This window comes from Peromyscus leucopus, chromosome 1, assembly GCF_004664715.2.
Source record: "Peromyscus leucopus breed LL Stock chromosome 1, UCI_PerLeu_2.1, whole genome shotgun sequence".
NCBI lineage: Eukaryota > Metazoa > Chordata > Mammalia > Rodentia > Cricetidae > Peromyscus > Peromyscus leucopus.
This window is the reverse complement of record NC_051063.1, coordinates 171,913,472-171,925,244: the sequence shown is the minus strand read 5'-3', so window position 1 is coordinate 171,925,244 and position 11,773 is coordinate 171,913,472. Positions and strand designations below refer to the sequence as shown.

The following is an 11,773-nucleotide window of genomic DNA, read 5'->3' as shown; positions in this document are numbered from 1 at the left end:
ATGTATATGTCATATATGGCTCAGGATGTGTTCATCTGCTGGCCTCTCATGGATGATGACAGGATAAGCCATTATATGAGAGCCATCTGGAGATGTTACAACCTGTATGATCTTGTCCTTCTACTTATTAGGTCCCTTGTCATGTTGAATGAGAGTTTCTTCCAGGGCTTGCAAACAAGCACCTAGGGTCTGTTCTAGGGAGTGAACCTCCTCTCTTGCAAGGGATTCCAGATTTTTTATGGATTCATGCAACTTTTTTTTTTTAAACTGAAAAGAAAGATGATACATTCTGGCTTTTATTTACAAAGTTATTTTAATTCAATAATTTGATTGTTACCACTTGAGAAGTACATTTGCTTCCCAGTACTGGGTGGCAATGAGGTTTAAGCAGCCTTCCTGGCCCTCACTTCCCTCTAACAGAAAGCAATATGTAAACTCAGCTCCAAGAGGAAAAAAATATGAGAACATTTCTAAGTTCTGTTCGGGGCATTCCCACCTCCAGTACTCTACTCTAATAACAGGGTACACCAGCTGTTTTGTCACGGACCAATCAACTCAAAGATGAAGATAACAGTGTTCTCACTGATGCCATTCATAACAAGTTTTTACATAAGTTTTATATCCAAATGTGTGCATATAAAACATTTGCACAGATATTAGTGTTAAGAATTGAGAATGCACAGCAACATCCACAAATGGCCTGTTTGTATCCTGAAGCCCTACAAATACTTTTGAGACTGGAAGATAAAGCCTGGCTACCTATTTAAAAACATGTCATAATCATTGTGTTAAGGAGAGCTCTAGAACTGACCATCTCATGAGAGTCAACCCAACTCCTGTGGCTTCACTACTTCTTACTCCTAATAAGGCTAAGGAGACCAATGAATACTACAGCCAGGAATTTACTAAATACTGGTGATTTCTACTAGTCAAACTCAGCTCTGCAAGCCAACAGGTGAAACAGGAGTCTTTCTGAACTCATTGTCCATTAGGAGTCAAGTAAAGCCTTCATTTTCCCTGTAGACTTCAATATATGTGGGCCAAACAGGGCTGGCTCTGAGGTGGCCTCTGACTCTGGCTTTGGAATTTCTCTTTCAACTTCACCTTGACTACTGTGTTGATAGCGATAAGCAAACTTCTTTTTCAGAGCCTCTGCTATGAGGGCAGCAGGGTCAGTAGTATCTACTGGCCTAGGCTTGACATCTTTCTCTGACCTCTTGACTGACTGTAGCTTCACACTGTTCATATCTTTAAGGATCTCAAGCATATTTGGCATGTCAGATGGCTTTGGGTGGCTCTTCACCAAAGTCTTTCCAGCATTGAGTCTTTGCTCTCTTCGCTCTTTAATCAGATCAACAGCAGACATACTTTGGTGGAGCGGTGGGGGAGGGGTGGGGGAGGAGGAGGAGGGGGTGGTGGTGCTACCGTGGAGGAATCTGAGTGACCTGCACTGAGACTCTGTTGCTCCTGTAGGGTCACAATCTTGGCAATCTGAGCTCGAAGGGCAGCGAGCTCATTCTCAAGAGCAGAGATTTTCTGCAAGGCCTCCTCACTGGCCAGTGTTGTCTTTGGAGGATGCTCATCCTGAGACAAGTTTGGTAAGGAAACGTGCCTGCTTGGGGGCTTCTCAAAGCAAGGAAGGTCATCCTCGGGGGGAGACTTGGACCTGACCTCTGCCCTGAGTCTTGTTGAGCACTCTCCTTCTTCTGTGGCTACCCATCCAACATCAGCAAACGATGCCACCACATCCTCTCCTGGGTGGGCAGGACTCCCTTCTGTGGCATGGCTGGTAAGCTGAAATTGAACTCTTGGACACTGAATCAGAGATAAGTTGGTACCAATTTTCCTTACGATACTTCGAGATGAACCATATGGTTTTCCAGACCAAAGTACCGACTGCATGCTGACCCCAACTTGCTGAATCACCATCCTCATCAGGCACTTAATCCAGCCCAGCATTTAGGTGTCCACATCTTTCCCAACCTGCAGTTCAAGTGCTTCAGGCATCCAGAGCAGCACATGGTCCATAGAGCAAACTCCGCGGCGCCGCAGCCAGCACCTTCCCAGCCAACTCACTCATGCAACTTTTTATGTACTCCTGAAACACACGATTCCATAGACCTTATCAGTTAATGATAATCTTTCTTCCTTATATAGTGTCTGAGTAGCTACAACTTCACCCTGGAGAGTTATTATTCTGTCCATTAAATATTGATATTTATTATCAATAAAATCAATTTTGGCCATGCATTTATTATTAATGGACTAAGGTTCTTGTATTAAGTTAGTAGATTCCAAATTAAGAAGCCTGTTTTGTAAATCTTCATTACTATCCTGTAAATCCTGGTTAGCAGATTCCAGAGAAAGAATCTTTTTATGTAAGCCTTCATTGTTATCTTTTAAAGCCTGTATCAGTCCCAATAATGACTCATCTTTGTTATTATTATTATTATTATTGTTGTTGTTGTTGTTATTATTATTAAACCAGTATTTGGATGCTGTGTGAATTATTACAGTAAGTGCCAAAATGGTACAGGCCTGCCTTAGAAAGGTCGTGTATTTCCAGGAAAATGTCATTCATCATACAGGCAAAACAGTTTTTAAATTCTTGTGAAGTAATGTTTTCGGCCATATTATAAGAGTTACTCAAAATTTGTTAGTCAGTTTCAAGGCATAAAATTACCAAGTACTCTTACCTGAAATAAAACACTGGCTTGCTTATCTTACTGTCCTTTCAGTGTTTTTTGGGGTGTAGTAGAACTTTTTGGCCAGCAGGTGCCACTGGTGTAGCTCTTAGATAGGTCCTGGTGAAGGCTCTGGCTGGCGGGGACTGCAGGTGGGAGCGCAGTATGCATGAGGCAGCCTAGGGTGTGTGGGGTTGAGTGGCCTGAGCTCAGGGTGCGGAAAGCTCCTGGCCACAAGGAGCTCCGAGCCCCTCTCCAGCGCCTTTGCAGCCACAGAAGCAGCACCCTCAGGGAGCCCGCCAGGGGATGGTGCAGTGTCTATTTTAACCAGGTGAGACTGTGGAAGCCTGTAGAGAGCAGCGTGCAGGGAAGCAGGGACGCCTCACTCACAGCGGCTTTTCATCAGTCTGGGGGCTGGGCTTGCCGGGGGAACTGAGACAGGACTTAGCTGCTCCCTTTCTTTGGGAATGGAACTGTGGAGGTGCTTCTCTGGTTATATGGAACTCAGCAGGCAGTGCTGGTGCCTGCAAGCTGGGAAGTAGGAAGGAAGGAGAAGGAAGGGGAAGGGAGGAATAGTACCAGGAGGTTATGGGCTGAATGGGCACGTGCTTGGTCCCCAGGAGGGGCAGGAATTTTAAAAAAAAAAAAAAAGACAGGGAAGTAAGTGTAGAAAGCAAGTCACAACAGCCACAGAGGAGGCTGAGGTTGGAAGCCACCCAGGCCTTTGGAGTTTGCCTCACGTGAGTGCCAGATATTAATAGAAACATTAAGGCAACTCCACGTAGTTAAAAGAGAGGATTATTTTGGGGGGTAACTTACAAGTAAAGCAATAGGTTACAGGGTCCAGGAGAGGTGAACGCAGTCCAGTGGTATTCTCTGGAGAACTCTGCTCAGTCTACATCCAGCATCCAGGATCTAGGAACCAAGAGAGCCGGTACATCCATTTATCCGGTCTTAAGGGCTCCTATCTCGGCCCCAGCTCTGGGGCAGGCCATGGGTAGGCGTGACAGTTACTGGAAGCCTCATTGGGGGTAGTATTTCCAGGTCAAAGCTGGAACGGCTGCCCCCTATAGTTGTGGGCTCCCATCATCTTTTTGGAGACATCAGAGTCATTAGGTCAAATCATTCCTTTACTTGGTAATTTTTTCTAGGTAGTTCTTCCTTCTTCTTTGGATGCTTATTTGTCCAAAAGTCTTTACATTCCTCAAAATGGTTCTTTTTATTTTTCTGGAAAGACAAAAACAAAACCCTGCTCCAACTCTAACCTTGGGGAGGTTCCCTTTTGGCAAATTATATCTGATCAAATGAAAAGCATTTGTTATTTTTATAAGTTAATTTAGATTGAGTGGTCAGACTGTTGATGAACTATCACCTCCTCTAATCAAGACGTCCCTCTTGTTCAAATCTGATCTTTATCAATTTTAATTTATGTTTTCTCCTGAAATTTCTGTTTCATCTTCTAAAGCTATTCTATCATCCAGAACAGTATGGTTTTTTACAATTGACATTAGGTCCTTTCATTTCTCTGGGAAGGAGTTTCCCCCATGACAGGAAGTGACAAAGGAGCCTGTTAGAACCCCCCCCCAGGCATTCTCCGACTGCAAAGGGTTACCTGTCTGTCTTGTTAATCTGCATTCATTGGTCCAACGTCTTCCTTGCCACACTCTCTACATATTCAAGAAGGGAGGGGCCTTTTGTTTCTAGGAATGCCCTGTGGGATCAGTTCCTCTATGGGTGCTGATCTTGCCTTTAAAGGCCTAAATACCCTTTTGCATTGTGAATTAGCATTTTCAAAAGCTAAAGATTCAATTAGTATTTGTCTAACTTCTGAATTTGGTATCATTCTATTTACAGCTAAAGTCAATCTTTGTAAAAACAAAACAAAACAATGGTTTCTTTTGGGTCCTGAATATCTTTAGTAAATGACTGTTTTCTTTCCTACTTCTTCAATTCTGTCTCAAGGATTCAAAGCTGCTGCATGGCATAGAGTCATGGTGTTGTCGTCATATAGAGATGGCTTATGTACATCAGCATAATCACCCTCTCCAAGAAGTTGTTCTTGGGAGATTTCCATACCTCTAGCCCTACTTCATTGTTCAATGATCTTAGCTTCATCTTTCCACCAGGTCCTCCATTGTAACTGAGGACCAGGCTCCAATACTGCTGTAATCAAGTCTCTCCAGGCTTGTGGGACAATTCTGTTACTAGTTGACTATGAACTTAATATCTGCTTCACAAAAGGTGAATGCATATCATATGAAACTGTTTCCTTAAATCTCCTTAAATCTAACATTTCCACAGGAATCCAGTCAACTCTTACACAGACTTGGGATATCTGTTATTTGGCAGTTCCTGTAAGGTGACTGGGTAAATTAAGGTTAGTTGTTTGATAACCTTGGGCTGTTCCTCTCTAACTTTATAATGTAATGGTGAGATTGGTTCTTCTTTAAATTCCTCTGTTTGGGTCTGAATATAACTATGATCCATTTTAATAAATTTTTCAAAGACCTGTATTTTGGCATTCATATCAACCAACTTTTTTAGAGATAAACCAAGAAATATCAGACCAACAATAAAGATTATCAAAATGATAATTAACCTTATGTCAATCCCAGTTAAGTTGAATATTCCTTCATTTAATTGTTCCATTTTTAAACCATGCATTGCATAATCATACAGAGACCTTACTCTGTATGATTGCAAAAGTATTTGCCACTTTTTTGGTTTTGGGGTTTTTTGTTTTGTTTTGTTTTGTTTTGTTTTTGAGATCTCTGTGTAGTTTTGGTGCCTGTCCTGGATCTTGCTCTGTAGACCAGGCTGGCCTCGAACTTACAGAGATCTGCCTGGCTCTACCTCCCGAGTGCTGGGATTAAAGGCGTGCACCACCACCACCCGGCTATTTTCTGTTTTTAATGTGGGGGAAAAACTCTCTTTTAACTAATTTCCCACTTTAAGAATTACCAATTGTCTCACCAAATCTGCTGATAATGATGGTGAAGTGTAAGCCTGACTGCTGCTGTGTAGAACAGTAGAAGCCAGAGTGGGAGTCAAGGCAGCTTCCCTAGTGTGGCAGCAGCCCAAGGAGGGGGTCCAGGGAAAGCCCACAACCCACTGGGAGAGAGAAAGCCAAAGAGCCAGCCATCTGCAGGGGGACGGGGAAGGGGCAATTCAAAGGAGCCCTAGTGTCTGTGGAGTTTGCTGTAGAGAGGCTGCAACAGAAAATTCCCAACCTCACTCAGAGGGCTTGAGGAAAAAAAGAAAGGAAAACCTAGCCGGCGAGGCGGTGACTCCAGCAGGAGCCCCTGTGCAGCCCCAGTGAGTGCCAGTGGCTGCAAAGCCACAGCAAGTGCCTTTTTTGAGAATTTGTGCCCTGAAAGCTGGACACTAGATGAAGCACAATTCTAATTAGTCTTATTAAATAAAAACCCAGAGTCAGATATTAAGGTGAAAGCTGAAACATCAGAGAAACCAAGCAGCCAGCCACCAGAGACTTCTTAACCTCTACAAAATCTCAGACCGAATAGGACATGTTGTCTCTATGAATACTCAGACTGAATGGGCCAGAGATACTGTCTCCACCTCCCTGGTGCTGGGATCAAAGGTGTGCAGCACCACCACCAGCTCTGTTTCTCTCTCTCTCTCTCTCTCTCTCTCTCTCTCTCTCTCTCTCTCTCTCTCTCCTGTCTCTCCTTAAAGATTTATTTATTATGTACACAGTGTTCTGCCTGCAGGCCAGAAGAGGGCACTGGATCTCATTATAGATGGTTGTGAGCCACCATGTAGTTGCTGGGAATTGAACTCAGGTCCTCTGGAAGAGCAGCCAGTGCTCTTAACCACTGAGCCCTCTCTCCAGCCCCTCTGTTTCTCTTTTAGACTGGATCAATCTTGTGTAGCCCAGGGTGGCCTTGAACTCCTGATGTTCCTGTTTCCTCTTCCCAAGTGCTAGAATTAAAGGTGTGAGCCACCACTACCTAGCCTCTATGATTAACTAGTGGCAACCTCTACCCTCTGATCTTCAGGCAAGCTTTATTTGTCAGAACACACACAAAAATATCATACAACAGTTTAGAATTGAACCTCATCTCCCAAACATCTCATCATGCATGAGCAAATTTTCTAAAATTCAGATAAAAAGTTCAATGTATGTTGTTACTTCAGGTGGATCTAAGTGCTATGTGAAAAACAGACAAACCAGAGGGCAGAGAGGAGGCATGTGAGCTTCAGCCAGGCATGAAGCTGATGTGTCAGCAACAGCCCAGACGCACCAAGGTCAAACAACGAAATACATGGGGACTGGATACCATAGGTGTCCCAACAGTGTGGCCTGCCCAACACTAAAACTCTTATCCAAAAATCCAAGGGTGGAGACATGATCAGACCTGCTTTTTTGTTTTATGACAGGGCTTTGGGGACCAGAGAGATGGCTCAGTAGTTGAGAGCTGGCACTGCTCTTACAGAGGACCCCAGTTCAATTCCCAGCCAACACCTGGGGCAGGTTTCAGCTGCCTACAACTCCAGTTCCTGGGGGACCTGATGCTTCTGGCTTCTGTGGGCACCTGCATTCACATGAGCATGCACACATTCACAATAATAATAATAGTAGTAGTAACAACAATTTTAAAAGTGGATTATATAACAATAACTAAAGAGGTCATGAATTTGATATGGAGGAGGGACAGGAGAGGAGTTGGAAAGGGAGAAAGGAGCATAGTGATGTAGATGCAGTGCTCATGTACGCTAAAACTTTGGAGGCATAGACAGAGTCATGCCTTTATGATCTATATGAGTTCAAGGCCCAACATCTATATAGCAAGTTCCACGCGAGCCAAGGCTACAAAGAAAGACCTTGTCTCAAAAAACAATGATGAAGGAGCTGTTAGGATCCTGTCCTCACTCCTGCACATGCGCAGCTTGGGGTCTTGTGTCTTACATCATCAGCGGGCGCTGGCGATTACGTACCTGCCTTAAAAGTCGGATGCAGACCCCCTCCCTCTCTGCTCCCTCCTCCCAGGCCTGGCTCTCCTCTCTTTCTGCTCCCCCTTCCCTCCTAATAAAGCTCTGGAAACTAGGACTGGGTTCTGTCGTGACCATGACCTTTCCACGTGGTAACCAGCACCACCACCAGCACCATTTCTCATCCTTTCATTGGTGCTGTGACTCAAATGGGAAATTCGCTCACTCGGTGTCCGGGACTGAGTGTTGTCAGAAACTGATACCAAGGACTGCAACTGCCTGATCTGCTTTTTCGTTTGCCCAGCCACTGGATCCACACACCACACCCGCCATCCAGATTGGTGAGTTTTTCCCCTTTCTGACCCCCGCCATTTCCCATGACTGCAGCCGGATACCCAGGGGGTCCTTGGCTGCATACTATGACACATTCAATCTTGACAAAGTATTGGATGCTGTCTGGGCCCCGGGAGTACTCCGGTATGTATGCTCAGCCCTTACCCTTGTCGTGACAACGGTTGGGGTAACCTGTGCTGTTAATGCCAGTCCACGGACTGCCTATTCTCAAGGACGCTTGAAATAGGAGCCTGGGATTCCGTTTGTTATTTTAATTTTTTATTTTTTTCTCTCGGCACTGCAGCCACGGGACAGGGGCTTCCTTCTCATGGTTCCATTCCTCCTCTGGCAAATGCCTTAAACATCCCCAGATACCAGTAAATTTGGCTGTTTCAACCCCAATATTTCACGGGAATTATCTAACTTCGGCCAGTGAACAAGCAAATGAAAAGTTACCTGATCCCCAAGCTTATTACCGAAACCCTGAACCCTTCTCCTCCTCCATTCCAGATTCTTTCCCTGCCATGTACAACCACTTGTCTGACTTGCTTTCCGCTCTCCGGTATTGGACAGGCTTTAACTCACCTTAACTCCTCCCACTCGTTCTCAAGCTGTCCTGAGAAGCACAGACGGGTCTGAAAGCAGGCTAGGATCCATGCAAATAAGTTTACAGTAATCAGGATGGCTCTTTAGCCAGAGACCAGTTTACATCCTACCTCCTGGCGGGTCTTCCAAAAGCTGTCCTCAAGCTAGCAGACATCAAAAAAAAATTCAAGACACAGAGTAAAATCCGTCTCTTGTCCCCCAGACCTTCCCAGCATAACTTAAAACTTAAGCATCTGGAGAGCAAGGGTCCTGATCCCACAGGCAGAAGTTTCAGCTGTGGCATTTAAGGTATACAAGGGGAGAGAGAAAAAAAGCCCAAGAACAAAATTGCCAAGTGCTGGCACACGCTGTCTCCCGAAAGCCATTGGGTCCCTGTTTAAAGTGGGGGTGGGGGTGGGGGGAGGGAGGCCACGCAGGTTAGTAAATGCCCTGCCAGGCCATCAATTGAGCCTTGTTCAAAGTGCCACCTAGAAAGACAGCCGGTCAGCTGACTGCCCCCAGGTACCAAGGGGCATGGGAGCATCAGGCTAAGACCTCCAACAGACCTAGGCTTGGCCACAGGCTCACTTGCAGGGAACCCAGAATGCAGCATGGCAGTGATCTGTTTCTTTCCTGCTGGACACCAGAGCCACTCACCCAGTCCTGGGAGTTTTGGGGTCTCACCTCTCCTCATTTCCCTATTGTCAGGGTAGGGAGGACAGCCTTACCCATCTCACCAGACTTAATTGCACTTTCAGGGTTACTTAATGGGAAAAGATTTTGCAGCTAAGGTAGGAGCTCTCATTTCATTGCTCCTCCATGTGCCTCACTCCAGACCTGTCACAGTGCTTCTCCTCCTCGTGCACACAGACAGGGCCATGATCTCTGCCCTGTCCCTAATTCCACAGAAATAAGTTCTCATGCACCACAAGATTTTTCTTCCCAGTTCCCTCTTCTAATTAACTGCTCAGCTAATGGTACAGGATCACCACAGAACTGGAGTCCAGAGATCATCAAATAAGAAACTGCAACAGCTAAAAGGTATTTACACCCCAAGACCTAAAAGTGTCTGGGCTCTACAAAAACAGACTCTAATGTAACAGTCTATCACTGTTAAATGCTTTCAACAATTGATCACCTGTGTCTCCTGGATGCCAAACTAGTAAAGGAAACAGGTGCCTTAGAATAATCTGTCTCTGATAAAGCTTATCTCAGGTTATGAGAATTAAAAACATGTTCCAATCTCTCTGTCTCTCTCATTAACACTAACCAATACAAGCAGAGTACTAAACACTACCATGGTCACTAATTTTCTCATGGCTGCTTCTTAACATGTTCAAAATTTTTCCCAAGCCCCAGAAACCAGCTTAAACCCATCTGGACAGGTCGGATCTACTTCAGGCTTTTCCTGTCTCACCAGCATCCATCCTGTCAGACACAAAAGCAGCCAGAGTGCCATGCCAAGAGGGACAGACAGCTCCAGGGCAGCAGGACAGCCCATCATCCCAGGATGTCTGTCCACCTCAGAAGGTCCCCCTTCCCTAGCCCCCCCCCACCAGAGCAAACCGACACCCACCAAGTCAGCTGTAAGCAGTTTTCCCGGGAGAAACGATGCCCCTATTCCTATTCACTTGCTTTTTTATAATAAACAAAAAATCAGGAACGTTAGGATCCTGCCCTCACTCCTGCACACATGCAGCTCGGGGTCTTGCGTCTTACATCATCAGCGGGCGCTGGCGATCACGTACCTGCCTTAAAAGGCTGATGCAGACCCCCTCCCTCTCTCTGTTCCCTCTCAGCTCTGCTCCCTCCTCCCAGGCCTGGCTCTCCTCTTTCTCCTCCCCCCCCCTTTCCCTCTTAATAAAGCTCTGGAAACTAGCACTGGGTTCTGTCGTGACCATGACCTTTCCATGCTGTAACAAGACCACCACCAGCACCGTTCATCCTATCAGGAACAGCATCAAAAAATTAACCAGTAGGGCCTGGACAGATGGCTCAGTGGTTAACTGCACTTATGATTCACACAGGTACCAGGTTTGGTCCATAATACCAACATCAGTTCACTCAACCACCTGCCACTCTTGTTCCAGGGCATTTGATGCCCTCTTCTGGCCTCCATGGGCACTGCATGCATGTGGCACACACACATAAGTATAAATTAAAAATAAGTAATTTATGACAGCCTTCACTATGTAGCTTAGGCTGGCTCTGAACTTGACTGTCCTATCTTAGCATCCTGAACACTGAAATTAAAACTGTGTCACCACACCCTGCCCTGTGGTGTTTGTGGCTGTCAGCCAGGCTTCAGAAGCCAAGGATCAGACTGAGTACCTTCAACAACAGAAATCACTGTTAGGGGAGTTCCTGCAGCTCCTGCAGCTGGTTTGATTCTGGAGCGTTAGCACTTAACTTTGATCTGCTTTCTGTGACCTTCTGTTTGAATGTGTAAATTTTATCTGAGAGTTTCCTAAAGGTTCAAAGTGTATGCAAACTTGGTTGTGGGAGGACTGGGAAAGCCAGCAGTCTCTGAACTGAAAATTTGCATCGGCATTGTCTCTTTGGGGAGCTTAGATAAGAGGTTTTGGTATCTGGAATTGACTTGCTAGAGCTGTGAATTGTATAAAAATAAAAAGGTCCTTTGCAAATCGATAGTGGGTAGCTGCCATAGGCTACAGGCTGATCCCCCTGCAGTTGGAAAGCCTAAAAAATCATCCTTACAGTGCCTGGTGTCTTCTTTCCACAGACCTGAGTAAACCCCTACCTGATACAACAGGAGGTTCAGAATAAAGGTGACCAAAGCCCTTCCCACACTCCTCACACTTAACAGAATTGGGACGCACTATACTGCGCCAGTTGGGACAATTGGTGACATTTAAATGGCTGTTTAGGTTGTATAGTGCTGTGCATCGACATCAGACTTGGTTGAATATTACACTACAACTGCTTAAGGAAAACACATTTAGTTTCTGACGTAAGAGATGAGACATCTGAAAAGGTGTATGCCTAGGTGTCAGCATTTGAGTGGGCACAAATTCACATATTTAGAGAGAATAGTGACTCGATAATTTAACAACTGGTGAGTCTAGGTTAAGGGTATAAAACTATATAATTTTTATAGTTTTTCTAAAATTTAATGTACATATATGATTAAAATCTCACTAGATAACTAAGCCTATACATCTGTATCTTTAAAAATTTTCTATAGATCGAGCATGCAC

At 45.0% G+C, this 11,773-nt stretch overlaps 1 pseudogene; it reads right to left on the bottom strand.

Moving 5' to 3' along the window:
• Nucleotides 1-294: 294 nt before the first annotated feature.
• Nucleotides 295-3,526, bottom strand: LOC114709895 (annotated as a pseudogene).
• Nucleotides 3,527-11,773: the final 8,247 nt, after the last annotated feature.